This window comes from Myotis lucifugus, unplaced genomic scaffold (genome assembly GCF_000147115.1).
Source record: "Myotis lucifugus unplaced genomic scaffold, Myoluc2.0 scaffold_44, whole genome shotgun sequence".
In the NCBI taxonomy this organism is placed as follows: domain Eukaryota; kingdom Metazoa; phylum Chordata; class Mammalia; order Chiroptera; family Vespertilionidae; genus Myotis; species Myotis lucifugus.
The window spans coordinates 2,809,614-2,815,301 of NW_005871092.1; the positions used below are offsets into that span (position 1 = coordinate 2,809,614).

The 5,688-nt window shown below is 52.2% G+C and overlaps 1 non-coding gene across 1 annotated transcript; it reads left to right on the forward strand.

Moving 5' to 3' along the window:
* Positions 1-3,974: 3,974 nt before the first annotated feature.
* Positions 3,975-4,130, forward strand: LOC111825880. The gene has a single exon (XR_002829106.1). It is a non-coding gene; the product is annotated as a U1 spliceosomal RNA (small nuclear RNA).
* The last annotated feature ends 1,558 nt before the right edge of the window (positions 4,131-5,688 follow it).

A 5,688-nucleotide genomic window follows, 5' to 3' on the forward strand; every position in this document is an offset into this window, starting at 1 on the left:
GGCAGCCCAGGTCTCGAAGTGCTCAGAGGAACAGCTGCATCCTGGCACCATGGTCAGTTCCTTCTTTCCAGTTAACCACCTCTGGTCTCATGAATATCTATTTTGAGGGCATCTCATATTTTTTAAAGTTCTGCCACACACATGATTTTGTGGGGGCCGCACAACTCCATGGAGTGGAAAGGTTAGCTGTTATTCCCAATGTTATAGCCTGCAGTTCCAGGCTGCCCTCATCCACCAACACTTCTGCTGGTAACAGCACCCCAACGTTGCTTTGAGGAACACTCTTCTCCCATTTGTGGGACTGTCCACCGAAGTGCCTCACTCTTTCCTGGCCACGGAGTGTTCACATGACTTGAGTAAGGCCACTCGGACACTCTTCCTAGAATTTGAATCTTGCATGGAGAGACACAGTAGTTGGGGGTTACTATCTGATTCAGCAATTCTACTTCCTCCTTGTGCCTGATCCCTGGAAAGTGTCCAGTGCCTTCATTCTGCGGAGTCTAGTTTCTGAAGAGGCTCTGAGCTGATGCGTAGCTAGGGGTTGGGTAGCAGGGAGGAGATCCCCCAGCCCCGCTGGAGGGAAAGTCAGGAGTCTAGAGTTCTCAGCTGGAGACTCCACCATTGCTGTGTCACTGGGCTCTCTGTACCCTGGTGGCCTGGTCATTCCACATTTACTAAGCATTTACCAGGAACACCAAGATGAACAGTGCCCTTAGGGGCATAGGACGGCTTCTGGTGCCCATCCTGCAGGGCCTGGGCCATTCTGCTCCCCCCACAGCTGCAGCGCACACTGCCCCACCAGCCTGCCCCTGCCTCTAGTTCCTGCCCCAAGGCTCTCTCTCCCACACTGCGGGTGCCAGCAGGGTCCACAGGAGAGCCTAGGCCAGCAGCAGCAGCACTTCATTCCCACCAGTGGGGACGGAGCCAGTGGGTAGAAATTCTGGCTAGCCTGCTGAAGACTTCTCAGGTGCTTCCAGGGGAGCTGAGCCCCGCTTCCCACAGAGGCCAGTTTGATAACACACCCGTCTACGGACTTTTCCTCCTTTCCCATCTCGCTTTCCCCATCCCTCCCAGGATCACCTTCCACATAAATTACCTGCACCCAAGTCCTCATTCAGGCTCTATTTGGGGGAATCTAAGATTGGGGTTAACCCAGGAAGAGACAACAACAGTGAGAGAGCAAGTGAGGAATCTTCCAATATTTCCACCCACTGGAGTCCAGTGTGCCAGTGAGGGCGGGCGGGCCAGGACGGGGCCACACACGGAGTGGTGGTGAGATTGCAGGTGGTGATGGACAAGAAACACCCACGCCTCTTCCTTCACCCCTCCCCCCAGCCAGATGGGCCCCGTTGGCTGCCCTCCCCCACCTGCCAGCTGCCAACTCACCACCACAGAAAACTCCTTGAGAGGCGCCCCTTCCCTTAAAAAGAACAGAATCCAGTTCTCCGTTCCCTCAGAGGACACCTGACCGGATGCTTAACCCCATTTCATGATGTTTGTATGGTTTTTAAGATGCACAGAAGGGGCAGGTCGCTTACTGGATTGCCTTTCTGTTTTCTTGTAAAAGAAACTGCTTTATGGAGCAGAAAGCATCTTCGGGGGTCTGCTCTCTGAAGAGGTCGCCTGGCTTGACCTTTCATGACCTTTCATGGTTGAGATGCGGGATCTGCCCAGGAAGTCGGGAGAATGGAGGGTGGGAGGCTGCAGGGCTCTTCTTCCGTCCTTGCCAGCCCAGAGCTGGAACACAAATCCCACCTCGAGGAGTAGCCTCCTGCAGCTTCGTCTCCAGGCTCAGTGAGAGCTGATGTTATCGCCACTCCACGTCCCGCAGGGGAGAGTCTGCCCGCTGCCTGCGGCCCCACTGCCCAGCCTGGCAGATCCACGCATGGGGAACCTCACCTTGGAGCACAGGTAGGACCAATCGCCCCAGCCCCGCCCACCACCACCACCACAGTAACCTTCATCTGGTGTTTGCTCTGGGCCAAGGCCCTATGCTAAATACTTTACGCGTGCTAATCACTCCATCCTTATGATACTATAAGACACCCTTACCATCCTCGTTTTGCACATAAGAAAACTGAGGCACAGAGAGGTTAAGTAGGCAGCCCAAGATAACACAACTAAAGTGGTGGAAAAGGGCCCTGAGGCCCTGTGAACCCGTGGCAGCGGGTTCCCATAATTGGTTGTTCTATAGCCTGTGGGGAGTGAGTGGAGTGTGGGCGAGGGAAGAGGAGAGCCTGGATGTAAGAAAGGCAGTCATAACCATAACACCAGGGGCATTTACCAACCACTTAGTGTGTCCTGGGCCTGGTGTTTCACATGTACCTTCTCCCACACCATGATGAGGTAGATGCTACTGGTGTCATCATTAGGAGAGGTCCTTTCTCCTCAACTCCCGTCCCTCCTCCCTCCCTTCCTCCCTCCCTCCCTCCCTTCCCTTCTCTCTCCCTTCCCTTCCTCCCTCCCTTCCTTCCTTTCTTCCTTCCATCACTTCTTATGTTCTCACGGGACAGTTGTCCCAAACTATGGACCAGATGGCCAGTGAGAGCGGCCCTGCTCTGTCCTGAGTCCCCTATAAAGAGATCTTCTGCCATGCCATGCTCAGGGGACGTGGCCTTAGTTGCCCAGGCCCCGGGCACACATGCTGGGCATCTCCTCCATCTGTCCTCTCTCTGACCAGCTGCCCTCCCAGCCCTGAGGCTCCTCTCAAGCCTGTGCATGGCTCATGCAGCACCCTATCAGCTGCTACCCACTGCCCAGCCTGCTCACCAGTGGGGCCAGCACACAGCCCTCTCTCCACCCAGCTGGCTGCTGAGTGGCGTTGAGGGCAAATGGGAAGTCACTGGGGCCATGCCTCTGGCCCAGCCCCCCCTCCCGCTCCTGACGCAGCGCACATGCTCTGTCCAGGCTTTGTCCAAGGTTCTGGCAATGGCCTGGAGAGACCCCACTGCCCCACAACACCACAGCCCCCCACCCCTGCCCTCCTCCCCCAGGGCTTGGCGTCTGGGTGTCCATCCAGGAAGTTTATCCTTCCTCCTCGGGCAACCTGGCCTTGGCCAGGGAGCATCCCCAAGTGTGATTTCCGTCCAGCTCTGTCCCATGACTCCTGTGCCATGGAAACGCCACGCTCTGCTCCCCTCCCACCCCTGGCGCCACCTCAAGGCCACTTCCCACGCGACCTTCCGGCTCCTGAGATCAGAGTTATTCCCACAGGGCTGGGCCCCGGCCACCCCCTTTTCTCCCATCCTCCCCCTCCCCCCTGTCCCTCCCACTCTCCCTGAAAAGAAGGCTGTCACCAGGCCCTCCCCCCATTGATTAACAGCCCAGCTTTCACTGATAATTCCACCCAAGGGCTGCAGCCCAAAGCTTTGAGTAAACATAGTGATTTTCCTTAAATAAACATCCTCCCCACAAAGTAACGTGGGTGACCTGGCCAGCTGACCCCGCAACTGTTTTCACCTCTGTGTTCTGCTTCTCCCTGCTCCCCCCCCCCATCACGTGTGTGTGGGAACAGCTTGGAGATCCAGCCTCACCCTCCCGACCCCCTCTTCCTCGGAGGAAGCTCCGGCCCCACCTGCCCCCTGCAAGCCCTCGCTGTCCTGTCCCCTGTCCGTCCAGAGGCTGACAGCTCCTGCTACTGCTGACCCTTCCAATGTCTCCTGCCACCCACCCCGACAAAGGGCCAAGGTAACAGGCCAGCCTCCTGCGGGGACCCCTGCCAGTTTCACCTGCTCTGCTTGGCTGTCCTCTTGGCGCTCTTGGACCTGGGAAGCCAAAAGTTCCTACTCAGAGGGACCCTCGAGTGGGCCCTTCACCCTGTGGCCTTACTGAGCCCGTCAATCAGACACTGTGACCCCTTATAACGCTGGATCCTCTGGAATATTAAGTTTTTCTTTTTTCTCTTTATGGCATCTCCTTTTTCTTCCTCCCATTCAAGCAGGAGTAGTCTGATAGTCTTGCTGGGTCTTTGCTCAAAAATTGAGGACATACTTACCTGATCATGAAGGTGGTTTTCCCAGGGCGAGTCTTATTCTTTGCACTCGGATGTGCTGACCCCTGCGATTTCCCCGAATGTGGGAAACTCTACTGCATAATTGTGGCAGGGGGGACTATGTTCATGCTCACCCCTGGAGAAAATTTGAGGACCATTTTGGGAGTTTACAGAAGAGCTAAAGGAAGTGGTTTACTGGGGTGAACAAATGTCCATCCCCTACATCAGCTGCTCTGAGACCAGAAAGTGATTCTTCCAGTAGGAGATGGGAGGCCTCTGCAGCAGGAGCCCCGCCCTGCTTCTGGGAAGGGTGTGTAGAGACAAGACCCTGGGAGGCGTGGCTCCCACAGTGCATCAGGCATGGGAACCATCCGCACTGGGTTCCTGGCCTAGCGCAGAGGCAGGGAGAGGATGGGGACAAAGGCATCTCCGTGCTAAGCCATGAAGACTGGTGGCTGACCTCGCGTTTTGACCAAGTATAGGACCCGGGAGCATCTTACAGAGCTTTTGTGCAGCCTGGAGGAATGGGGCTCACAGTGAGAAATGAATAATAAAACATGACTCTGAGTTTAGGCACCAAGATTTATTCCCATAGCGACCAGAGGACTGGTGGTGACCAGAGTACACCACACTATTTCCTGTCTTTGAGAGCAGCCTCTGCCCATGCTGTTCCCTCAGCTTAGAAAGCCCTTCCTTCCCACAGTCTGATGAACCCCGCTGTCCTTTAAATCCAGGCTCGGAAGGTGCCTTCTCTCTGGGAGGCCGCCCCACAGAGACATACCTGTCCGCACCCTGCTTCCCCTTCGGGGTGACACTCACTTCTATACTGTGATATATTTCTCTTTATTTGTTTTTATTGAGACATTATTCACATAACACAACATTCACACTTTTGTAGTGTATAATTCAGCATTTTTAGCATATTCACAAAATTGTACATCATTATCTAATTCCAGAACATTTTCATCACCCCCAAAATAAACCCCACACCCATTAGCATTCACTTTCCTTTCTCCTCTCTTCCTAGTCCCTGGCAACCACTAATCTATTCTCCCTCTATATCGATTTGCCTATTCTGGACAATTCATATAAATGGAAACATAACATATTTGTCCTTTTGTGTCTGGCTTCTTTCACTTAGCATAATGTTTTCAAGGTTCATCCACGTTGTGACGTGTGTACATACTTCTATTTTTTCTTTTTTAAGATAACAATATACTTTATTGTTTGACCAAGCTATTTTTCAAGATAAGGTAGTTATTATGCAACAGAAAAACAATAGTTTCCAATTCAAAATGAATTACTCTAGATTTATTTAGCAAGTCTTATTTTTATAAACAAATTAGTATCAATTTTTAATGAACTTTATCTGTATTTCACACTTTATCATTGTTTTCTACTCAAGTGATGATTCAATTTCCATATAGTTTTTCCCCCCACTGCATGTAAAGATTGGTAACATTGCAAATAGGCATTAAAATGTGAATTCACAAAATATGTTTATATTCTGAAGAGACCAGAGTCTGTTTTGAACACATGCTTTTGGTTTTGTAAATATTAGTTCATCTTGTACATTTTTCCGTGTGTTTCTGTACTCACCTTTGTTTGGAATCTAGGGGCAGGAAATGATAGCAGAAGGCAGGAAAAGGAAAGTTCAAAGACTTTTTTTAAGGGCTCCATTTCCTAATAAAATGGAT